Source organism: Simochromis diagramma, unplaced genomic scaffold (assembly GCF_900408965.1).
Source record: "Simochromis diagramma unplaced genomic scaffold, fSimDia1.1 OVJJ01000369.1, whole genome shotgun sequence".
In the NCBI taxonomy this organism is placed as follows: Eukaryota; Metazoa; Chordata; class Actinopteri; order Cichliformes; family Cichlidae; genus Simochromis; species Simochromis diagramma.
In genome coordinates, this window is record NW_024387087.1 from 32,298 (window position 1) to 46,930 (window position 14,633).

The 14,633-nt window shown below is 43.6% G+C and overlaps 1 pseudogene; it reads right to left on the reverse strand.

The window, feature by feature from the left end:
* Positions 1-1,315: 1,315 nt before the first annotated feature.
* Positions 1,316-11,149, reverse strand: LOC120742642 (annotated as a pseudogene).
* Between the last annotated feature and the right edge of the window lie 3,484 nt (positions 11,150-14,633).

Genomic DNA, 14,633 nt, shown 5'->3' on the forward strand with positions numbered 1-14,633 from the left:
TCGAGCCTGTATGTATATCATTTTGCAACCATGTCAGCAAAGGTTTTATTTGTGCAGCCCAGTAGTAATGTTTCAAATTAGGTACATTAATGCCCCCCTTAATTTTGGGCAACTTCAGGGTTTTGAGTCTAATTCTAGGCCGCTGTTTAGCCTACCTGAAGCTCGAAACTCTTTCATTCAGCTTATCAAACATTGTCTTTGGGATTTCAACTGGTATCATCTGAAATAAATAGATGTAGGGTAGGAGTTAAAGCTATCACACTAACTGCAAAAGATTACGTTTTTCCCCCGGTATAGTTTTACTGTATGGTTTAGTAGCAAATTCGATAAAAATAAAAAGCGTCTCATTTCTTCCTTCTTTCATATTTCTAATAATGATTGGTTTAATGTACTTGCAGTAAATTTCATGTGCTCTGCACAAAGGGAAGATTTTTTTTTAAGTATCAGTGTCCAAAAATGTACAGACCCAGCTGTTCCATAGCGTTGAGTCACCTCCCAAAAGGAGGAGAGCTTGTTTATTTCACAGGGTCAGTGCTCTTTTACCTCGAGTGCACTTGTGAGGACACTTCTCCACACTGTGTTCTGATGATGGGAACTTGTGGTAACATTTAATCTTAACTGACATAACATATTGCATCTATAAATGTGATTAAAATGTTTACCAAAGACTAACGTTTTTCATTCAGAACAAACAGCATGTTTCAGGTTAGGGCTGCACAACTATTTTGTCCAATATTAAAATGACAGTTGTTTGTTACAATTATTCACAGATTTGTGGCAAAATGTGTTTTGATTGCACTGTCGTGTCAGGATACTGCTTTCACCTTTACTTTGTGCTACACTCATGTTAATGAATCTTCAGAAATTAATGTTTGCAAACACAAAATATGAAGTTTTCCACTCTGTTATTTGTACCTGCACAATAGATGTGAATAAAACTCAAACCTATATGAGCTCCTTCTCTGTTTCCCTGCAACATTTTGTATAGATCTAACTTTGTGCCACATGAATAACCTTCTGATGTGTTTACAGTAAATGTATTTGATGTTAGCTTATTTGTAACTTTTAGTGGGCCTATGACATTCTGTACCCAGTTATTAAAATGTTAAGTGTAAATCATCCCCAGCCCACAATAGCAGCTGAATTTACTACGATTTCAGATCTTTTTACACGTCAATAAGAAACCACCGATGTGTAAAACAGGCTGACAACAGAATGACGTAAACCACACTGCTGCAACTGTGCAGCTCTCAGGTTTTATCTATTGTTTCTCTGTGTGGCCAGCAGGGGGAGGTGTTTTGCTTAGTTTTTAAAGAAAATATTAATGAAAACATTTTTCATGAAAGTTGCAAATTTGTTATCTGTTTTTATGACATTTTTCACTGTGGATTACAACAACATCAACATTAGAAAATGAAATACATTTATAGTAGGTGATCATTAATCACTATTATTGGCACTATTAAAGGGCCCCAAAAATCAAACTTTGCTTAGGGCACCACGGAGGGCCAACCCTTTTTACACTTCAACGATTGTACACAAAATACAATCATCCATCCTTCTATCTATTTATTTTTGTCCACTTATATAATTCAGCATCACAGGGAAGCTGGATCCCAGTTGTTTTTCACAGAGGGCCAAGCAGTGGAGGGAGCTGCCGACCTCCCAGCAATACATGTAAAAGCTTTATTTTATACTGACTCTGGTCATCTTTATCTATCATAAAAATTTGCTTCACGATCTGAAACACGTAAGTGTGGCAAATATGCAAATAGCTAAGAAATCAGGATGGGGTAAATCGTTTCTCACTGCACTTCTGTTAGGCGACTGAATAAAAACACAAAGTCAGCAGTCTGGCTATGAATGTCTTTAATGTTTCCCAGATCAGAATCACAGCATACAGTGTATAATAACTTCTAAAGTAAACAGAAATATCATCACCTCATTTATTTATATAATTTTACTTTACTTTTTTTAATAATCATCTTTTTTTGATTCCATTATTTAACATTTTTCTTCATCTCAAGTCTCGAGTTTCTGAGTTCAACAAAGAAAGTAGAAACAAGACAACAGGTGCAGATTTGCAATGGACACCAAGCTGAGGGTTTCTCTGTGGGTGTCACTGTCTCTGTGCACGTTTGACACTGTGGACGTGACACGGGATCATCCAATCATGAAGTTTTGCTTTGCTGACAGTTTTTGAGTGTTGAAATAAAATAAATCCAGCAGTTATACCACAGAAAGGACAAAGTGTGGCTCTAACAGCTGTTGAACACACACAGACTGTGATGTTCTCCACACGTCACCCATCGCTCTGCACTTTTCGAGCATCCAACTGTTTTTCTGCTACATAACATCACTGCAGGAGAAAAACAACGGACAGACAGACAGCACAGTGTGACACGAGCAGGTCAGACCACCTGTGTGATCTCATGAGTCTGTGAGGATATGAGGCATCTTATGGTATCAAAGCCCTGGAGTCTGTCAAACATGGCTACATGTAAACACTGCTACATGTTAGGTGAGCTAACATTTAACTGACTGCACTTTTTTCTGTCTCAGTTTAGGTCATTTATGTCCTTACTGCGAATCACTGAAAGGCAAAGCTGGCTTTTATCGCTCTGATGTTACGCACATCATGCAGCACAGATTCATCTCTGATCACAAGACTCATGTTTCAAAATAAAAGCGAGCTAAGGCTTGAAAAGAGGACGACGATTTTATGACAATCGCAGAGAAAAGAGCAACGAAAGGATTTAAAACTTGATGAAAATGTTTTTTCTCACTGAAAACTAGCAAATCCTAATAAACAGCATGACTGGCCCTCTGCTGTGAGGGGGCTTCAGTGGAGATGACTTCTGCTACAGCGACCTTCCTGCTACAGGATGGTCACATGATAACGATCAACGTTATGACAAAAATCAAATAAATGTCGAAAAAACAAAGACAAAACTGATCGGTGGTAAGGATGAACTCATTTGAAACCTCAAGCTAACGGCCATTTTTTTCTTCTCATTACAAACTGCACCTGTTGTCTTTTGTCATCACAAAATAAGCATATCATTCATTCACTCCAAAAAACAAAAAAACCCAAAACATAAAATAAACAAGAAACTTAATATTTACAAATATTTTGTCTGTTTTTTTTCTTACACTTAAAAATGTACAGCTCTGATCTTCTTCCAGATGTTTCGTCTCCATCCGTCTCCCAGATTGGTATTTTCTTCTCTGTCCAGTGACCTCAGAGTGAGCGCTGAATGTGCCACAATGGCGCCCTCTAGTGTTAGCTTATAAAACAGACAAGGAGAAAGACCAGAGCCGAATGAAAGGACTCGTTTGTGTTCTCTCCTCTGCTGTAGCTGTGTGGTGCTGAGGTTAACTACACAAGCCCTCGCCACCTCCTTATACACAGGAGTGAGTACAAAAGGGTTCGTACGGACGCATCAGCCGGCCGTCCTTCTGCTCGACACTGTTAGCTGAAAGATGATCGGATCATCCTCTGTCCTGTATTTAAGGCTGAGAGTCTTTGTCCAGTCTCTTTTCCACAGCTACTGTCCACAGCACTGATCCACCTGCAGCACAGCCCCAGTCAGTTGTTTTATGATTTACATTGTGCACGTTTCCCTTCCACTGAGCTTACAAAACCTCTGACAGGAGAAGTCAGGCATGTGTTTCCCCCACCTCCCCTTTTAGGCAGTAATAAAATAGAAAACAAACAATCAAACAGGCTAAAGCTAGAGCACAAGCAAAGACAGCACCGGTGACTAAGTTCTCCCATACTGGACGTACGCTACCACGCGGGCTCAAACAGCAGCACATCAGCTCAGTTTACATACTGTTGACATCTTCATCAGAGGATCAGCAGGGAGCGCTGCTGAGCTGCAGTCGTCTCCACCAGAGTGACGGAGCAGGAATCACAAACAGCACAAACCCACCGTGTTGTTTCTACCCTGTTCAGGAGATCTGAGCCCCCATCCCTTTTTTTCATGTTGCAGCTCTGCACTGCAGGCCCTGAACGCCTCCCGGTTACCCTCAGTGTGCTTAGAGTTTAATTTACAACCGACGAGCTCACAGATCATCTGCAGGCAGGTGAACGAACCCTTAATGTGAGGATAATAGCAGAGCTGAACTGAGGTCAGAAATAGTCAGGAACGGTGTCGACACAGTGAAGTCAGGTGTTTGGGAATTTGTCTGATTATCAGTTTGGGGGGGTCGGTGTTAAATAACAAAGGCGGTGTAGGATGGAGAGAGGAGGAGGGAGGGAGCAGTGATGATATGAAGTCAGAATACACATGTGGCAGACATAAGGGGGTCAGACAGGAGCAGCATCAGTCTCTGCTCTGTTTTGTTAATAACGTAGAAAAATAATTTTGTACAATCAAGCTACATCGACGGACGCTTTACCTCACGTACCCTAAAATGAAAAAGTAGTGACAGTAAGATGGAGGCTGCACATGACACCATGACTGAGTTCACAGCTGTTGCTTTGATTCTAACGTTTAAGACTTTTGGCATCGACTCCGTTTTAATAAATGAGTGCTGGGAGGCGTCGTTTGACTTCAGGAGCTCCTGCGATGCTCCTGCGATGCTCCTGCGATGCTCCTGCGATGCTCTTACTCTGCGGGAGAAAACCAAAAACCAAAAGTAGCAAACATGGAGCGATATGACTCGTTTAGATTTTGGGAAACGTGCATCGACAGGTACAGTGTCCTTTTCCCCGCGTCTTTAAAAATAATTCATGCATAGATCCCCCACTGAGAAAACCCTTTTATATACTTTCTCCTTTGTACACATTTTATATAGAACTATATATAATATCATTTCTCTATATCTATATTTTCAGAAAAATTCTTTCCACACAATAAAAAACAACAATTAAACAAATGCTTCAAACAAAACAACAAAAAAAGAGAAGATGGAAGAAAGAAAATCACGACTGAGGCCAGTTTGGCACTTTGTCATGAGAACATGACAGAACTCTGTTAGTTGACGGTAAATAGCGATACTCTATTTTTCTTTCGTTTTTCTTCTCCCTCGATGAGAAATGAAACACAGCAGTACTTACTTGGCACCTAAAAATGCTGGTGGAATGAAAGATATCAGTGTTTTCATAGTTATATGTTTAGTGTACGCCTCCCCCCTCCAAACTGCTCAGCAGATCGGGAATTTTTAGAGAAGAGCAGGAGGGAGGCGTGTCAAATGAGAGGAAGAGAGCAGTAATAAAACACGGATGTAGAAAAGAGAAGCATAATGTGCACATAACACACAGGAGATGGAAAAAGAGATGACGCCAGCGTAAAAAAGAGAAAACAGCGAGGAGCGAGAGAGCATTCGTCCCTTTGACAAATGTTGGAGGTCTTGAGCCTGGAAACAGCAGACCGTCTTTGAAAACAGTATCTTTGAAAGATCTGAGTCACCCACCCCAAACTGCTCATCTGCTGCTGGACACTTCAGTTGCACCTCCACATGCCACCAGTGGAGGGAGCTGCCAAGTTTTACAGCACATGACGCAGCAGGTGTAGTTGCTTTTGGAGAAAGAAGAGAATAAGAGGACAGAACGAAGGCCCACGTCTAGAGGCCTCCCTTCCAGAGCGGTAGCAGAGCCAGTGTTCCTGGTCCCTAGGTGGCGCTGTGTCGGGCCTGTCCCTACTATACCCTGGTGGTGGAGTGGGGGTGGGGCAGGGTGTTGTTGTGGCCGGTGGAGGGGAATGTGTTGAAGGCGTGAAGAGGCTGCATGCTGGTGATGGTGCTGGGGATCACGGTGATGGTGTTTGGCGTCATCAGCGGCACATTGTCGGGGGCGCAGCGCCAGGGTGTAGTCGGGAGGGCAGGCGGGCCGCAGGATGTCGTGGGGTCGCAGGGGCTCCATGTCGTGGTGAGCGTCGTGCTCCCAGTCCTTCATCTGCAGGGACATGATCTCCTCCTCCTGGCTGTGAGCCAGGTCGTTGGCGGGGCCGCCCCGCTGAGGGGACAGCCGGTGCCGGCGCATCTCGTGCCGCTTGTCACGCTTGTAGTAAAGGGCGGCGAAGGCCAGGATGTTGAGGAAGAAGAGCGACGCTCCAACTGCAACTGTCACGCTCAGTTCGGTGGAGTAGTCGCGGGTGTCTCCAGGAAAGAGGTCCTGGGGCGGGCGCTCTGAGCCCTCGGGCTCAGGATCTCATGGGAAGGTAGGGTAAGGATGACGAGTGGTTCGAGGAACGTTGTTTCTGGGCCTCATGGTGCCGGGGTCACGGCCTGCAGGGGAGCGCGTAGTGGTGGGAAAGAGCACGTCGTGCAGGCTGTGAAGATGAGGGACTAATTCCAGCCAAAAGGCCACTTTGTTAGCTCTGTAGTTGTCTCTGACACGAGGTTTCAAACCGATGTGAAGGTACTGCTTGTCCTTCCAGTTGAACTTGGTCCAGATGACCTCCTCGAAGCGGTTGGGCTTGGTATGAATGAACTTGGTGTCCTGAGGGACGGGCAGGTTGGGGTCCCTGGTGGAGCATAAAGGTTAAACGTTTCAGTTCAAAGTTATATTCAGTCTCCATTATAAGTAACATGTGGCATCAATACACTGAATACAGACAGGAGGCCCATTCTCTGTGCAACCTTTAAACTATCTAAGACCAACCGGCTGCTCTGGGATCTGGATGCTTTTGGTGAACCAGTATGTTCAATTCTTCAAAGCCACACGGGAATTAAACAAGCAACCTAGATTCAAGTATTCAAGATGACTAGAAGGCTATCAGAGAACATACAGTAACGTGTACAGTTTACACTACTACGACATGAGGCCTACCCAGTCTTTGCGAAGTTAGTCCAGTAAGTCATGACCACAGCGCTCAGCATCACATCGTTCTTGGAGAAGTTGCACGGGAACAGGTCTGTGGCACCGATCATCGGCACGCTGAACACGTAAGGTATCTCGTCTCCGTGCGCGGCGTCGGCACTCGGGCCGCGTCTCGGTCTGGCAGTGGTGGTAGAACGTGTAAAAGTAAACTGGGGACTGAAACTCAGCATGGAGTTTGGCAGTGGCCACAGCTGGTGCCACCCACTGGTGGTCCGTAAACAGGGCCAACAGAGTCTTCCGCCGCATGTCGCCGTTGTCCCTGTCCGCCCAGTCTGTGTACATGAACTTAATGGTCTCCCTCAGGATGTCTTTGCCTGGTGAAGAAGCACAGGAGGGGATAAAAGGAGGGGGAAGAAAGATAAAAGTGAAAACTGCTAAGAGTAAAGTAACAGCAGTGCAAGACATTTTTTAAGAGATCGGTCTGATCAACAGATATGAAACCAAAGCAAATGTTGGTGAGATGAACCAAGAGCCAGGAAGCGAGTGAGAAATCTAGAGAGGAAAAAAAAGTCTTTCAGATAACAGAAGGAGTGACAGGCAGCAGAGAGGAAGCATGACTGCATTATCCAAACATGTCTGTACTGTGACTGTGGTCCGGCTGTGAGGGGTTCGCAGGCCGATCTGTCAGAAACACCGACACTGAGATTGGGAGCCCACTACCTGGGGGATGATAGCATTACTGCCCACAGAGCCTCAAAGGTTAAGGCGCAGACACGCCGTGATGTGGATGAGTGGCTCTCTTTAGCACGCTTGTCTTGTTTGATGCACTTCACTGGGCTCACATGTTACTGATTCCTAATAAGACAAAACCTGATGATGCTGCAAAATGCAGTTAAGTGAGAGGAGGCTGTAAAATGGAATAACTGAAAAAGTGGCAGTGTACAGAGGTGGCGTCCTCACCCTCTGGGTAGCCGTAGAGGTTGTCAACAAAGCTGGAGATGGTGTAGTCGAACGCCGCAGCTGAGATGCCGTCGTTGTCCTCACTGTCGTCCACAAACTTCAGCCCCTCTCCCTGGTTCACTCCTATCAGGATGTCATAGTTTAGGAGCTCCCCCTGGTGGAGCAAATAAGGAAGAACATGCTGAGTGCTGGAACAGAGCCTGTGTGCATCACAAGTCTACAACAGGAAGTGCAGCTGAAGCACAGCTTTGTGAATTGGCAGCATTTCATTTCCCAGTAAACAAAATAAAGATTAGCTGTTGCCATGAAATTCCTACTATAAACTGTAAATACTGCAATATATGCAGGGTTCATACACATTTTTAGGGTCAAATTCAAGCACTTTTTAAGCACATTCAAGGTCAATTTTCAAGCTTTTCCAGCACATTACCAAAAAAGAAGCATGTTTCACTTTGCATCACCTCAGTAAGACCTTGTAAAAATTTAAACAAATCATCTGAGGTCGATTTAAATGTCTTTTGTTCCCCTTTTGTTAAAAGAGCAGCACACAAAAATACAGAAAAAGGAAACGGTTGCCTTACATGCATATAGTGTACAAACTCAAAAAAACACATTCCTCTTAAAAATTAAGATGTGCAAATGTGAACAAATCAACTTGTTAGAGATCTTCATCTCCACTGTAAATAAACAACAAGCCAGAGAACAAGAAAACTGCACCAAACACCAACAAATTAATGTCTTCTCATCAGACATTGAAGCTTCTTTCCTGTGTGGCATAAAAAATAAGACACAGATGGGTTTTTTTTGTTTTTTTAACTAGTTAAGCACCCACGTTCAGTCATCCACACATTGACACACACATTCACACACTGGTGATGTAGCTACAGCCACCCTGGGGCGCCACCAGGCCCTCTGACCACCACCAGTAGGCAACGGGTGAAGTGTCTTGCCGGGTGAAGTGTCTTGCCGGGTGAAGTGTCTTGCCCAAGGACACAACGACCAAGACTGTCCAAGCCGGGGCTCGATTACAAGGCGAACTCCTAACTCTTGAGCCACGATCGCCCAGTGGGGACATGGGGACATTTCAATTTCCAGCAGGAAGCTCCCCCTTTTTGTTAAACCCTTTAGATCAGGGGTCGGCAACCTGCGGCTCTTTAGTCCTTATAGTGCGGCTCCGCGTGGTTTGGGAAAATAAATTAGCTGAAGTGTATTTTATTTATGTTAGTTCTTTTTTTTAACTTGTAGTTCTAAATTGGAAGATTATTGTGATTTTGCAATATAGTCAAAGGAGCTTGCAAAGAAAAGCGTCTGGACTTCTTTAAGTTGCTTGAAGACGTTTCACCTCTCATCCGAGAAGCTTCTTCAGTTCTAAGGTCAAATGGTGGAGAGTCCCAGATATAAACCTAGTGGGAGTATCCCCCCACAGAGGGACAAAAGGACCCCCTGATGATCCTCTAATCGCCTGAGCCAAGGTGTGAAACTGGGTGTGGGTCCCAATCAGCCAGAGTTTCGGGTGTGTTCATTGTGAAACCTGGCCCCACCTTATCATGCGAATTCCTGAGATCAGATGGCCCAGGATGTGAGTGGGCGTTAAGGCGTCTGGGAAGGGAACTCAAAACTGGATTATAGATGGCAGAGAGTTGGTGTCGTAAACCCCGCCTCTGTTCAAAGATGGTCGCTCACAGTGGACATAGATGGCTTCTTTCACTCCTCTTTCAAACCATCTGTCCTCTCTGTCCAAAATGTGAACATTGGCATCCTCGAAAGAGTGTCCTTTATCCTTAAGATGCAGATGGACAGCTGAGTCTTGTCCTGTGGAGGTGGCTCTTCTGTGTTGTGCCATGCGCTTGTGAAGTGGCTGTTTGGTCTCTCCAATGTAGAGGTCTGAGCATTCCTCGCTGCACTGTACAGCATACACCACATTGTTAAGTTTGTGTTTTGGCGTTTTGTCTTTCGGGTGAACCAGTTTCTGTCTGATTGTGTTGCTGGGTCTAAAACGCACCGGGATGTCATGCTTGGAGAAAACTCCTGAGTTTTTCTGATACACCGGCTACATAGGGGATGACAATGTTGTTGCGTCTGTCCTTCTTATCCTCCCTCGCTGGTGTCTGATCTTCTTTTCTGTGCCTCTTTGCCATTGTTGAGACTAACGCGTTATTAAGTAACGCGTTACAGTAACTACGTTATTATTGTGGTAACGAGCACGGTAACTAGTTATTATGCCAAAATCAGGAATGCGTTAGTCGTTACTGGGATTTAGATAGGCTCCTTACTCGTTACTTCGTGTGGTGGCTATCGCGGAGCTTCCACAGATTCAGTAACATTAGCAAGTGGTGGAGGCCGGCAGGTGGATGAAGGAAAAGAGACCCGAGGCGGAGTTTCTATACAGCTGGGTGGGTGCTATGAAGTTAATGATGTTGAACTTTATTTTGTTCACAAGTTATTAGAGTTGCCAACCGTCTCGTCTGGTATTCAGAGAAAATATTACGCGTTTCTTATTGAGGTGAAAAGGAACAGATTGTCCCGTAATTCAGCTACAATGAAAAAGACACAAAGCTGGAGTTATTCTGTGTTTACGCTGCACAGCTGCCTCTTCTTCTCTCATTCTCTCACCCTCCCTCTCCTGTTTCTACTTCAATCATGAAAACTGATCAATGATCAGCTGATCGGCTTTTCTCTCTTGTTTGTTTATCGCTCACTTTGCGCCGAAAGAGGAAACCAGCGGATGTCGCGCTAAACAACAGCAGCACGTTTAAGCTTGATCAGCTGTTGTTAGAATTTATTTAATATTAATTTCTAGTATCAGCTGATGTTTTCTGGAGCCACAGCTGCAAAAAAGCTGCTGGTCATGATGTCGGTTTGGTTATCTGGTGAGATGGAAACATGAAGATGAAACCAGGAGATGTCCTTACTGGATCATCAGGCTCGCTCGGGCTCCTTCGGGGGTGGGGTGCCTTTGGCCTCTCAGCCTGGGGCTCGGTCACTCTGGCACAGCTGGCTGCCGGCGGAGCTCACGGGCACGTCACGTTTAAATCATGCTTTTTATCTGTTTTTGTTTTTTAATGTTCTGTAAAGAACTTGGGATCACCTTGTTGTTGAATTGTGCGATATAAATAAACTTGCCTTGCATTTTGGCTGCTACCTCAAAGCACACTGTGCGCTGTCGATCTTACGTGCTGCACAATAATATTCAATATTTAGTATTTACAGTTATATTCACATAGATCATCGCGATGATGTTGTTTATTATATTGCTCTCTTTTGTTTGCTTGTTTTCTCTTTTTTCTTTCTCAACAGGTGATCCAGGTGATTGATAGATGGATTTTTTGTCTGTTTGTTTTGTTGGCTTGGACAACTTCCTACCAGACCCGTGGAAGTGGAAGCTTCAGTGAAGAAAGATTCCTGCTCCCAGCCGTTCATTGGCTCGGCATTTTAAACCCTTAAAGGGTCACCTGGCCTGTAAATAAACAGGGCCAATAAAAAAAAAATCACAAGAATAATACAAAAATTTCAGCCAGTTTATCTTAATACATTAACTTATTCTTGTGTACACAGTAATTCATAAATAAATAATGTATATTATCAATAAAGATTGATCTAAACAGTTTAACTGCTATGTACAGATAAAGGTTGCATAGCTTTAAAACATTTGCTATCCAGCAAATATCAGTCAAACTCAACACAAAGGTAACACAACAATGGTTCAAATTGTTTGGACCGGTGATCCAAATCAACTGGCGTTGGTCAAACAGATGTGTGGTAGACTTACTTTGAAGGAGCTGCTACCGACAAACCAGCAAATAAACACCAAATATTTCATCTGTGACATTTGTGAGGTTTCCTCAAACACACTCCGTCAGTCTTGTTGCTGTTGAACGACAAACGATTTAAAAATGTCGCGGGTTTACCTGGTCATATTCTCATTCACGGGGCGATCGCCAAAACAAAAGCAAACCATTAACACCACGCCGATGCTGTTCACAGGACAGCAAGAGCAACGATCAGGAGCATCTTGTCTTCGTTATCGTTCCCCTCGTACGTGTTATTACTGTGATTTCAGCGTTTTTGCTTCATAACTAAAGTGTGCAGTTTACTTTGTGTGCACTCAAATGGAGTCAAGTCAATTAGCGCCACCTGTGGTCAAGTGCCATAGCCTACAGCCAGATTAACTTGTGACACACATCTGAGCCACGTTTGAATTCCTGTTTCATGCACAATACATTTGTAACTTTTAATTGTATTGAAAAAACCTCTTTTGAGCAGAAATTCTGCTGATTCACCTCTTTTCTGCAAAATTTTCAGCCTTTTCATCTCTTATCAGCACAATTCTCAGCAGCTTCTGCTTATTTCAGCAAAATTGTCAGTCTCTCCACCTCTTCTTTATCAGAATGAGTGTGGCTCAGTGAGATGAGTGGCTACCTTGAAACCAGGAGGGTCAGGTTCGAATCCTGCTCAGGGCAATATTTTTTTTCAGCAAAAATTTCTCCGTCTTTACCCCTTTCATTAGAATTTTCAGTTTCTTCACCGCCATATAACTTTTTGCAAGTTTTCAACTTTTTCAGCTTTTTCAGTAGGCAACTTCAGCGTTAAGGAATCCACACAGCATTTTTGCAGGAAATGCAAATTTTTCTAGTTTTTTCTGTTTTTGTGTCTTGCAAATAAACCTTTAAACTGATTGAAACGATGTTATGTATTTATTTTTGGCCTTTATCTACGGTGGCCCTGAGAGGCCAAACGGACTGCAACTTAAGAAAACACCAGCAATAAAAAAACGCTGCAAAAGCACAAAAAACACAACTGAAATAGGAAAAAAGAAAAAAACAGAAGTGTTTCTGGGGAGACAATAGTAATCAGTAATAAACAGAGCCAGTGTGACTAAGTGGAGCTTGTGAGAGTGAGTGGATTGAAGAAAGTGAGGGACTCAGATGTGTCAGTTGGTTTGTCTTTGTTTTTGAGTGTGGAGGAGAGTTAGATTGGGTTGGTTTTAAAGCTAAGTTAAGAATATTCTGAGTTTCAATTCATTTTTATTTATATAGCACCAAATCACAACAACAGTCGCCTCAAGGCGCTTTATATTGTACAGTTTAATTTCCAAAACTTGCATATGACCTTCAGTTTGCAGCTGGACTATCACATAGCAGCTGGAGCAGTCTCACATGGAGGCCAGTCCACTGCTGCCACCTGTGGCCAAGTGCCATAGCCTACTACTAGATGAACTTGTGACACACATCTGCAGTAGAGGCTGAGTGGCTGCTCTCACACCTGGAGCATCCAAATCGACCCACAAACACGCTGAAAGATGCAATGCCATCAATGTGGATTGTCCAGACTGAGAGACCTCTTCCCTCTGACCCCTCCCCAAACCCTCAAACCCTCCTACCCACCTCGACATACAAACTCTGTGTGGCTTCACGTGTTCTGTTGATGTTTACATGATCGAAATAACTTGAACACAAACACAAACAAACAAAGAGGAAGACCGCACCGGAAGGAAACAACTACAAGTCCCAGCATCCTCTGTGTTTAGGGAGCAGCAGTGAAAGTGAAAGCAGGAGGAGGAAGGTGGAGCTGAGGCAGGTGAGTGTTTACATGAATATGTTTCTTCTTATGACATAAAATAATTCCACGCTGTTCGTGTCTGTGGGTGAAATGTGAGGCCGGTCGGCTCCTCTGAGCGCTGGTTTCCTGTAAGTAGAGAGGAAGTGAGTTTAGCTGAGCCTCCGTTTAGTGTGAGAGAGCAGGAGGAGAGTGAGAGCTGTGCTGAGGCAGGGTGAGTGTTAACACCGCTCTGACATTACTGTGTCTCTGTGGCGGGAACAACAGGCTCCGTCAGTGGAGGCAAAAATAATCAGACTTTGGTTTTTCAAAGGAAACAACTTTATGTCGGAAGTTCCCGCACGCTCATTGGATAACGAGGTGTCAATCTCGAGCTATTAGCCAATGAGCGTGCGGATTCACAGAAAGCCCCGCCTTTATCACGGGACTTTAAAAACTACAATGGCGACAGAAACTCCGTGAGTGGAGTTCAGGGTGACGTTATGAAACTGTGACGTTTGAGCCACTTCCCGTTGAACGTGAAACTGATGGTTTCTGGTGTTTGGGTCTGTTTTTCTGTATTTATGCAGATAAAGTGTAAACTCAGATGAATTATACCATCAAATGTTAAAGGAAAATATCAGGATGAGTGTCTGTGAGCTGAGAAGGACGTGAAGCGAGCAGTTTATCCCAGAGCTGAAGCTGCTCTGTGTGCAGAGATGAGCTCAGATTCCTGCTGTGATTGATCAACAGTCACAGAAATGTAGACTTGTAGTTATTACTGCAGTATGGTCACAGCAGATACTGATAAACATGTATTATGAGGATGATGATCAAGTTTCTCACTCTCTCCTTTAAATCTCAGTTTTTTCTTCTTCACAGTTTATCTGTTAATTTATTAATGAATAACACTGAAAGAGTTTCTGTTATATTTCCCCTTGAACATCAGCTTATTAGGGCAGCATTAGGAAATAGCCCCCCTCCAAAGAATGAATAAATGAATGATGATAATAATAAAATGATTAAAAAGCAGAGCTCAGAGTGGTAGAATGGTCAAACATGGATCCACGGGTGGTTCAACTGCATTTGGTGACGTGACCAAAGCAAATCTTTCAAATAATCCCACCATCAACGGGATGTTGTCTCCTTTACTACGGTTACTTTACTTGGTCACCGTGTGAATTTCTTTGAAATGAACCAAATTCTTTTATTTGTTGGTTGTTGCATATTTAACCTCTACAGTCAGGAAAGGAGGAGATGAGGCCTCAACAATGTTGGGTTGTAGCTGTGGTTCAGGTTAGAGTGAGTGTCCATGGAATAAATGTAAGTCAGTGAACTGGAAACATGACTGTGTTCAAACTTTGTTTTC